Genomic DNA, 10,761 nt, shown 5'->3' on the forward strand with positions numbered 1-10,761 from the left:
CAATTGGTCAGAGCTGGGCGCAGCAGAGCCCTCAGGGAGCAGCCACTGGCATGGAGCTCCAGACTGGTAGTTGACCTGCTGAGGTGAGTCACAGGGTCGAGGTAGTGTTCCTTTCTAGGACCCCGCTGTTCATAGATGACTACAGACCTGCTGTCTCTTGCCCCTCCCCTCCCCACCCCCAAATAGAAGTCAAACTATACCTAAGCCTCAGGGTTTCCATCCTTGGCCTGGAGCCCTGAGTCCTCCCCCTACCCTGCTGGGCTCTGGCCTGGAGTTGTTCTAGCATGTTGAAGCAGGGCTCAGAAAGAAAAAGGTTTAGAACCCCTGCTTTAAGCCATACTGGCTTGGGCAGTGATTTTGTCTGATCTCACACACTTGGCAGAGACCTCCATGGAAACGCAAGCTGTTGCAGGAAGTGGTGCTAACTTCATCAGATGACATTCTTCTTTCAAGTCATTGAACACATGACTCAATATGGTACTAAGAGACCACTTCTGCTGGAATTACTGTCTTTCAGATGAGACTTAGTCCCTGTTCATTTAAAAAAATCATGGTATTGACAAGTAACAATTTGGTCAAGTACACTCTGCCTACCTGAATTCTCTTGGAAGCTTCAGTTGGGTACAGTATTCACAGCATGCCATGAGTGGTTGTGTACAGTTGCCATGTGTTGTGATGCCTCTTGTAAACCACTTGAGAGCTGCAATGCAGTGGTGGGTTTATCGATTCCGGTGTCATACAGTTGCACAAGTCTCTGGGATTGTGGAGAAGAACTCAATACTGTCTTGATGACAGCCTGATATATTCAGTTGCCTGATGGGACTCCATAAACTGCTATTCTCTGCTGGTTATTCAGTGCCCTCTTGAACCTGATATTATTCTCACAGGTCGTCATCATAGTATGTAAATTGTCTGTGACAGATGACATGGGCAGGCAGATTGGCAGAGTGCTTATGACAGTCTTGTGCTGAATCAGATTAACAGTGATACAAAGAATCCTTAAAATCTCATGGCTGTGCTGAAGACTTTCTTCACCACCACCTTGCTTAGCTGAACTGTTAAAAATGGTTAACAGCTTGGTAAATTAGAACTGTTTGCTTAACGATTGCTCGCTATAAAATACTCTCAACATTTTTGCAGAAAAGACTGTTCAGATCTGAACTGTTTGTAGCTGCGGGGAACTTTTTTTTAAAGCTAGCAATGTTTGCTGTGTGGCTGGGCAGCATGTGCACTACAATTTATTCACTGAAAACTAGAAGAGAGTTACGGAGGCCACTTCAAGGAGGCTCATCAGTGCTCCTGTGAAGAGAGGCTAGATGTCAGACTCTAAGTGCCTGTACTAAGGCTTTTTTTTTTTTAACTTCCCATTTTTAGCACTGGTTAATCTCTAGCCACATTAGCAACTTTAGAAGCCCTCATGGGACTGTCTGTTTCCTCTGTCATCTTGCTGCTCTCAAACAAGTTGAATTGGCATAGAGGATAAAATACCAGTGTCATCCAGCAAGGCCTCTCAAAATTGCTGATATGGATGGAGCTGAAACGGTCTGCAATAGTGAGAATTATTGTCTAGTGTAAACAGGCCTTAGAAAAGCAATTATTAGTTCTCTGTTCAAGAAACATCCTTAGTTATTGCCCTGTCTGAAATCCCTCACTTCTGGGAATGACTGATAGGACCACAGCCAAGCAATTCCAGAAATATTTGCCTTCCTCTGGCCTCCTTCAGCCCTATCAGATTTTAGGCTGGAACCATCTGGATTGTTACAGATCCTCTGGTCAAGGAAGTACACTCCATTTTGACTCATGCTGTTGACCATGGTGATGTTTCATGCACTTATGGTCTTTTATTAGTATCAATAGATGGAATTGTTTTGAGTGTCTTTCTCTCTTCCTTACTGAGAAACTGTACAGTGTTGGCTTGTCAAAGTGCTTTTTTTAAGCCACAAATTCTCTATGTAGTTCCACAACACTAACAAAACAATTGCTGTATTGAGTGAGTTAAAGGGTGTGTGTTGTGTTTAATGGGTTAATTAAGGTAGGGGTGTGTGTGTGAGTGTCTTTGTCAGTAGGAGGGGTTGCCCTTGGTATGCTAAGCCCTCTTCAGACACTGCTAGTTCACTAACACAGAAGATTGGGATATGGATCTTATGCAAGCAAGATGAGCCGCAAGCCAGGAAAGGCTGAACTAAGATGGTGGAAAGAACTGATAAAAATGGCAGATATTCCACTGCCACATAATGAGGTTTGCTCACAGTTTGTTCTTATGGTCTGATTATCCAGAAGAAACAGAGATCCAAGGTGCAGCTAATGACAGGAGTGCTTTTATTCTTCCGTTCTTGGCAAGTTTTAGATTTTATATTTATGTATGATATTGCAGTAGAACCAGTCATGGGCCAGGAACCCCAGAGGACTTAGCATCGTACAAATTCACAACAAAAAACAGCCCCTGCACGAAAGAGCTCACAATTTATTTGCAAGACAACAGGTAGGTACCATGGTCAGCTAGGGGTTCGTGTCCATATCTTTCAGACATGGATTTCACTATGATTCTTCATGCCTATCCATGAAGGTTACACTCCATCAATGCACTTTATACAGGACAACTCAAATCATTCACCAATGCAGGCAGCTCAGTCATGCCATATTAAACAGTGGTTACAGAGAAAGTATGTTACAGCTGTGGGATCTCAGAATCCAGCTAGTGATTCACGGCTAACTAGTAAGCCCAGTAGTATCTGGAGATATGTATCAGAGGGGTAGCCATGTTAGTTTGATCTGTAAAAGTGGCAGAGTTCTGTGGTACCTTATAGACTAACAAACGTATGGGAGCATGAGCTTTCCTGGGTGAATACATCCATGCGTCCAACGAAGTGGGTATTCACCCAGGAAAGCTCATGCTCCCATACGTTTGTTAGTCTATAAGGTGCCACAGGACTCATTGCCGCTTTTTTGGAAATACGTAAGCAATCATTGCACTCTCACTGTCGCAGCACAGCAAAGCATAAACGTCACGTTAAATATTGCGGTTATCTGGTGCGTTTGGGAGATACTGCCACAGAAAAGGCTGGTATCTGATAGAAAGTGGAGCATTAGGGATAGGGTATGAGCAGAAGATGGAATCAAAATTCCTCTCTTTCATCTAATGCTATTTTTCTGCTTCAGTATCGTCTCTAGTTGGCTTTTACTTTATTTGTTCTGGTTTACCCCTTTCTTGTCCTGCACTTCTCTCTCCCTTCTATTAAACTGCACCCCTTCTCCGCCTGCCCCTGGACCTAGTGTCAGCAGCAGTGACTCCCGCTAGGGGGGAGCAATAAATGGCGATGCAGAGGGGGGAGGGAACAGTTTTACAGTTTGAACGGGGACAAGGGAGTCTTGAATCCCAAAAGGCAGTTTTGAACAGCCTGCCTTAACCCATTGGAGTGGTTATCTCTTCCTGACACTACTGTAGCTGAGATTAAATTGCTCCAGTAATTCAATAGGGGAGCACTGTAAAATGCAATTTGAATACACAGTTATTAGATTACTTGCAGAGCGAAAAAGTAAACTTGTGCTCCCTCTTTTGTTGCCTTCTGATGTGTATAAAGGGGGAAATTTTGTTTTCATAGACTCATAGACTCTAGGACTGGAAGGGACGTCGAGAGGGCATCGAGTCCAGTCCCCTGCCCTCATGGCAGGACCAAATACTGTCTAGACCATCCCTAATAGACATTTATCTAACCTACTCTTAAATATCTCCAGAGATGGAGATTCCACAACTTCCCTAGGCAATCTATTCCAGAATAGATTCTAAGGGACCCCTCAAGGTGAAGTAGCCCATTAACACCCTTGGACAAAAAGTGGAGAGGGGAGGAGTTTTTGTAGTAAGCCATAAATCCATTGTCTTTATTAAGGCCATGATTTTTACTAGTTTTAGTAAAAACTGCTTAGGCTGGGAATGGTAAATATTGTGTAGTTGCTGGAAATAACTTTCGGTATAAATACAAAGACTGTTATTCTGATTGACCAATGTTTTGTTTCACATCAAAATTCGTGCGGTGATAAATGGAAAGATTTCACATCCTATACCCATTTTTGTAATGTGGCTGAATTCAGATTATGGGAGGATGCCCTTTAAACCTGCATTTTAACAGCCAGGAACAGGAAATTTGGAAGCTAACTAGCCCCTGCTGGTGGAAATAAGTGTACAATGTGGAATTACATCCATGCTGAAGACTGATAATTACTAAAGCTTTTAATGACAATGTAATCGTGGTAATGGTCATTTTAATTCTGCACTGTCAAGTTTATCAGTGGTACAAAATATTGCAAAATTGTAGATGTATTTTTAAAATGCTTAATGTAGTAAATTCCACATAGTCAGGTTTTAAGGTGGAGAATGTAGGATAAGTATAAAATTAAAGAATTAAAGTTAGCTTAAGTTTAGTTAAGGAAATATGTGTTGTAAAGAAAGGCCTGATGAGCAAGTAGAAGGAAGGCCTTGAAAATAATAAGTGATAAGGACAGAGAGAATAAAACAGGAAGAATGTCGGATTCAAAGAATAACAAAATAATGGGAAGTTTCTAAAAAGAGCCTCTGACCAATGGGGTGACTGCAAATGAAGAGAATCCGTCTTAAAAGCCAACACGGCCCTTCTCTAGCCCACACACTGACGTTAAAGCCTCTGTGAGTCCAGGCGCAATAGGAACACTGTTGAACAGCAACTGCATACAGTATCATTTGGCTGGTGGATTTAAAAAAAAATGGTTAAATTAGTGTTTGGTAATTTCCCATATCAATTTTAAAATATTAAACATTCCAACAAATAGTATCTAGGTCTGTCAAAAAGAGTCCAGATCAAGGAAGCAGTTTCAAAATGATTATTTCTGGTGGCTAAAACTTTACAAATAAAATGTACCACCTTTAAAAAATGAATGTAATAAGTATACAGAACAACTAAAAGTTGAAAAACACAAACAATCCCCAGCCCCTTCCGAAAGATCCCAAACTAAACGCAAAAAAATACTGAAAGGTCAGGGGAAAAACAATGTTAAATTTCTGCATAAATCTAAAGTAGAAAGCAGCCTTCCTGCAAGGCCTGTATTTCGTAAGTACAGTTTTGCAAGCTAAGTGTACAAAAGTTTAAAAAATAAAAGCAAAAAACAAGTTTAGAACTGCCACAAAAATTTGGTTAAAAGTATCAGTTAATTTTTAATTTAATTTTTAAAAGTTAAGGAGTTGAAAAATCTTTTGCACAAATTAACACTGCAAAATATGAAGAAAATTGAACAGTTGGGAGGGAGTGTAAAAATGTTAAAAAATAAAAATGTTTAAACAAATGAATGTTAAAGAGGAGAATGCTTGGTTTAATAATGAAACATAGTTATGGCAGTATAACTCAGTGAACTCATGCCCAGTGAAACCCTTAGTAATAAAGCAAATTATGCAAAAGGAAGCTCAGATGGTGACAATTACCACCACTATATGCTTTTTTTTTCCCTCCCCTGAAAAGCCTTTACAGCCATTCAGAAGGAAATGAGCTCTTCCCAGAAAATGTGTCTGTAAATAATAAATTGTGCTAACAGCTGCAGGCAGCATGACAATCAATCTGGTTTAAATTATTAAACTATAAATAATTTAATCAAAATCTCAAAAAAAAATACATGGGGATTTCTATATGGTATTACATTAAAAATGTAACCATGATACAATTAGAAAAATGAAGAGCAATTTTATTATATAGTTCTAATATTTTTAGTAACATTTATTTTATATTAAAGTGAAATAGAATTTTTGATGGGATTTTAATGGTTGGAGGTTTTGTTCTGATTTTGAATTATTTAAAGTAGTTAAATTATTAACTGTAAATAATTAGTTAAAAGAGAATTTGGATGGCACATTTGAATAGCGTTTCAGTGACTGGGGTTCACTTATATTTACTGTTTTTTTTTTGTATGATTTTTTTTTGCTCTTAAAGCACTCAGCTATTTAAAAAAGAAAACCAAACCTACAGTGGCTCCTTTTTGAGCCCTTATAGGATTTTAGTTCACATTTTTTAAACCCCTTTTACTGTATAAGCTCCATGTTTTATAGGAATGCATACTTTTATATAGTTTAATTTTTACTTTTTACATTATATTATTACATTAGGTGTTGTACAAACAGAACAAAGAGACAGTCTCACTATTTATTCCCCTTGTTCCTGCCCCAAAGACCTTATGCTCATAAATTATTTTCTATCATATTAAATTACAGATTGAGTTCCCAGTAATAATTTCCTTGTAGAAATTATGCCTATTAGGAAATCATTCTTTTCAGATTCTCATTCCTGAAGAATAAGCATAAGACAGGTGGATACTCAAACAGGGGTGGTTAGATTTCAATTTTACTTTAGCTCACAAGCCCCCTTGCACAAATGACATGTTGAGGTTTTCTTTGCTAGAGAATTAACTTGTGTTTAGCTGATTATTTTCTCTAGAATGACTCTCAATACACATATGCCTAAAGATATGTTCCTCAATTATGTCTTGGGTTGTGCTAGGTACCTTTTTGGCTGATTTTAATGCTAACCTTGACTCGGACTGAATTGTGTCAGCTTTTTGTGTTACTACCCATGGGCATGGAGTTCACTACCCATGGCTCATAGTGGCTGGAAGCACAGACAGGTCTGCTGTGAACTGCTTTCCTGGTGACCAACTCCTCTGGGCATGTGATCAGTGAACTATTCCTGGTTCATCCATTCTAGACCTATAAATAGCTGATCCATCGATAACAGATCTAGAACTAAACTCAACAAACATCTGGAGAGTGTCCTCTGAGTGGATTGTCAGCTAATCAGCAGCCAGTGTGAAGGTACTATTTGTGTGCCTTTTGGATATACAGCAGCACTGCAGGACCTCAGCTCTCCTGGGAGAAACTAAAAGGTGTACAAGACAATTTCAGAGGGAGTTGTGTACTCACCAATGCTTGGAGAAAATGAAGGGTCCAAAAAGGGGGCTTCAAAGGCTATAATCATTACTTAAGTGTCCATCTCCTCACAAAATGGGTTGTATTATGAAAGACTATCCCATCACAAGGCCTCAATAGCTAATACACTGACATGGTGATATTACTGAGGGATAAGTTGTTGCTTCTGAAAACGATGGGCCCAGGCCAGTGCCTCTAAGACCACAGTCTCCAATATACTGGGGGCTGAAAAATGTTATCGCCTTTCTGAGTCTCATCTTCAACTTATTAGTTTGTTGTCAGTAGTGTCTAATGTTGTATTATCTTTTGTATCCCAATTGCTGGAACTATTGATCCTTCTGTTTTATACATAGGGCCTTACCAAATTCATGACCATGAAAAACACGTCACGGACCACAAAATCAGGTCTTTTGTGTGCTTTTCCCCTATACTATACAGATTTCATGGGGAAGAGCAATATTTCTCTAATTGGGGATCCTGACCCAAAAGGGAGTTGCGGGGGGGGGGGGAAGCAAAGTTATTTTAGGGGGGTCACAGTATTGCCAGGCTTACTTCTGCTCTGCCTTCAGAGATGAGCAGTGGGAGAGCTGAGGCAGTTGGCTGGAGGCCCAGTTCTGAAGGCAGTGCCCTGCCAGCAGCAACACAGAAGGGTAACAGTACCCTACGAAAGGACCCTTGTATATTTCAGTGGTACTATAGAATGGATGTGACAACTTAATAAGAAACAAAGATTCAAATTCTGTTCCTAGCATGGACTATTTAGAAAAGCTGGACAAGCACAAGTCCGTGGGGTCGGATATGCTGCATCTGAGGGTGCTAAAAGAGTTAGCGGATGTGATTGCAGAGCCATTGGCCATTATCTTTGAATACTCATGGCGATAGGGGAGGTCCTGGATGACTGGAAAAAGGCTAATGTAGTGCCCATCTTTAAAAAAGGGAAGGAGGATCCGGACAATTACAGGCCAGTCAGCCTCACCTCAGTCCTTAGGAAAATCATGAAGCAGGTCCTCGAGGAATCAATTCTGATGCACTTAGAGGAGAGGAAAGTGATCAGGAACAGTCAGCATGGATTCACCAGGCAAATCATGTCTGACTAACCTAATTGCCTTCTATGAGGAGATAACTGGCTCTGTGGATGAGAGGAAAGCAGTGGACGTGTTATTCCTTGACTTTAGAAAAGCTTTTGATACAGTATTCTTGCCAGCAAGTTAAAGTAGTATGGGCTGGATGGACTATAAGGTGGATAGAAAGCTGGCTAGATCATCAGGCTCAATGGGTAATGATCAACGGCTCCATGTCTAGTTGGCAGCTGGTATCAAGCGGAATCCCCAAGGGTCGGTCCAGGGGCTGGTTTTGTTCAATATCTTCATTAATGTTCTGGAGAATGGCGTTGACTGCACCCTCAGCAAGTCTGCAGATGACACTAAACTGAGAGGAGTCGTAGATACACTGGCAGGTAGGAATAGGATACAGAGGGACCTAGACAAATTAGAGGACTGGGCTAAAAGAAATCTGATGAGGTTCAACAAGGACAAGTGCAGAGTCCTGCACTTAGGACAGAAGAATCCCATGCACTGCTATAGACCAGGATCCGAGTGGCTAGGCTGCAGTTCTGCAGAAATGGACCTAGAGATTACAGTGGATGAGAAGCTGGATATGTGTCAACAGTGTGCCCTTTTTGCCAAGAAAGCTAACAGCATTTTGGGCTGTATAAGTAGGGGCATTGCCAGCACATAGACTCATAGGTCAGAAGGGACCAATCTGATCATCTAGTCTGACCTCCTGCACAAGGCAGGCCACAGAACCCCACTCATCCAATTTTATAACAACAGGGAACATGATCATTCCCCTCTATTCAGCATTGGTGAGGCCTCATCTGGAATAGTGTCCAGTTTTGGGCCCCACACTACAAGAAGGATGTGGAAAAATTGAGTCCAGCGGAGGGCAACAACAATGATTAGGGGGCTGGAGCATATGACATAAGAGGAAAGACTGAGGGAACTGGGATTGTTTAGTCTGCAGAAGAGAAGAATGAGGAGGGATTTGATAGCTGCTTTCAACTACCTGAAAGGGGGTTTCAAAGAGGATGGAGTTAGACTGTTCTCGGTGGCAGCAGATGACAGAACAAGGAGTAATGGTCTCAAGTTGCAGTGGGGTAGATTTAGGTTGGCTATTAGGAAAACATTTTTCACTATGAAGGTGGTGAAGTACTCAAATGGGTTATCTAGGGAGGTGGTAGAATCTCCTTCCTTAGAGGTTTTTAAGGTCAGGCTTGACAAAGCCCTGGCTGGGATGATTTAGTTGGGGATTGGTCCTGCTTTGAGCAGGTGGTTGGACTAGATGACCTCCTGAGGTCACTTTCAACCCTGATATTCTATGATAATGTCTATTACAGAGTAGTACTCTGATTATCCGCAACCTGTTCATCTGACTTCTTGTATCTTAGTATGTATTGGTGCATGGGATGATGTAAGGTCAGTGCCTGATCCTGATCTTATTGAAGTTACTCTATATCCATTCAGAAACTGAAATGAGGGAAAAATGCAGGATCTTGCTTTATTAAATAGAATGTATAGTTGTGAGCACAACTCAAAATGGCTCCATGATGTGCACCAGTTTGTTTTTTAAATATATTCTAAGTTCCATAGTTATGGAAATTCATCTGTTTGATCCTGTGAACACTATTTAAATCCCTCCTTACTGCCTCACTTCTTCCATGTGCCCTGACTATTTGAATCCATCAGTACTACTCACTATCTGAATAAAGAGGTTGGAAGTCGGCATATGCAGTGTGCATCTTTGACTAAGTGTGTAAACTCTAATCAGGGGTGGGAAATGTTTTGTGTTGTACCACTTTATCATTTTGCAATGGCAAATGTAATAAGAACAGTATTAATATACTCTACCCTAAAATGACTTCTGCTTTCTCTGCTGCATGTACTTCAGTTTGTAATAACTTTTCAATACTATAGAAGTGGTCGACAGTGCACTCCTTCAGTTGCTCTGCGACTGTAATAAACATTTAATGACAAAAATGAGAAGTTACAGCTCAGAATAAAATTAAAAACTTCAAGTAGGATTGCATTATTAAAAGAATAAAACAATGAAAATATAATAAGAAACAGGAAAGTAACAGCAGAAGTGAAAGGGTGTCTATGGCTATTTAAACGTCTATCAACCTCTCTGGAAACGAGATGATTTCTATTATTTCCTCATTAAGCTATTTTGTCATGTGCAATTTATTACAGGTAGGATGCCAACCCTATACAGCATCTGTATTTGTGAAACAGCAGCAATCAGAGCTATATCCACAACCCTTAGGGGAGGAGACGGGTCTGGATTACTTTAAGGGTCATTCATCTCCTTTCCTCACCACTTTCACGGGCGGTGGCCGTGCCTCCCCGTGCCAAGGTGCACTCTCCCCCCGACACGCACGGCTGCTGCGAACAGGGCCGGGGCCTGCTCCCCACAGGAGCTGAGCCTGCACCAGGCCGGTGTCGGGGCGCTCCTAGGGTTCCCATTCAGCGCGCCGCCTGGGCTGCCCCACGCTCTCAGCCGTGTCCGCTCCTGCACGTAGCCAGCTTAACAGCCGCTTCAGCAACGCGCCTCGCGGAACCCAGCGGCTCCCTCCCCCGCTGAGGCCGCACCCCGCTCGGCAGCAAGGAGGACGCTCTGCCGGCCCCGCGGATCGGGGGTGGGGCTTCCCCGCTCCCTGCCGGCCGCTTGCGGGCGGAACTGCGGGGCGCAGCCTGACCAATCCCGCCGCGGCGCAGCCTGACCCTGCCGGGGCCAGCCCCGCCGCCGGGCCAATGAGCTCCCCG

At 41.9% G+C, this 10,761-nt stretch overlaps 1 long non-coding RNA gene across 1 annotated transcript; it reads right to left on the bottom strand.

The window, feature by feature from the left end:
* Nucleotides 1–3,709: 3,709 nt before the first annotated feature.
* LOC115653062 lies at nt 3,710–10,740 on the bottom strand. The gene is made up of 3 exons (XR_004000834.1): nt 10,314–10,740; nt 9,847–9,949; nt 3,710–4,718 (listed from the first exon to the last, which is right to left on the bottom strand). It is a non-coding gene; the product is annotated as an uncharacterized LOC115653062 (long non-coding RNA).
* Between the last annotated feature and the right edge of the window lie 21 nt (nt 10,741–10,761).

Source organism: Gopherus evgoodei, chromosome 6 (genome assembly GCF_007399415.2).
Source record: "Gopherus evgoodei ecotype Sinaloan lineage chromosome 6, rGopEvg1_v1.p, whole genome shotgun sequence".
NCBI lineage: Eukaryota > Metazoa > Chordata > Testudines > Testudinidae > Gopherus > Gopherus evgoodei.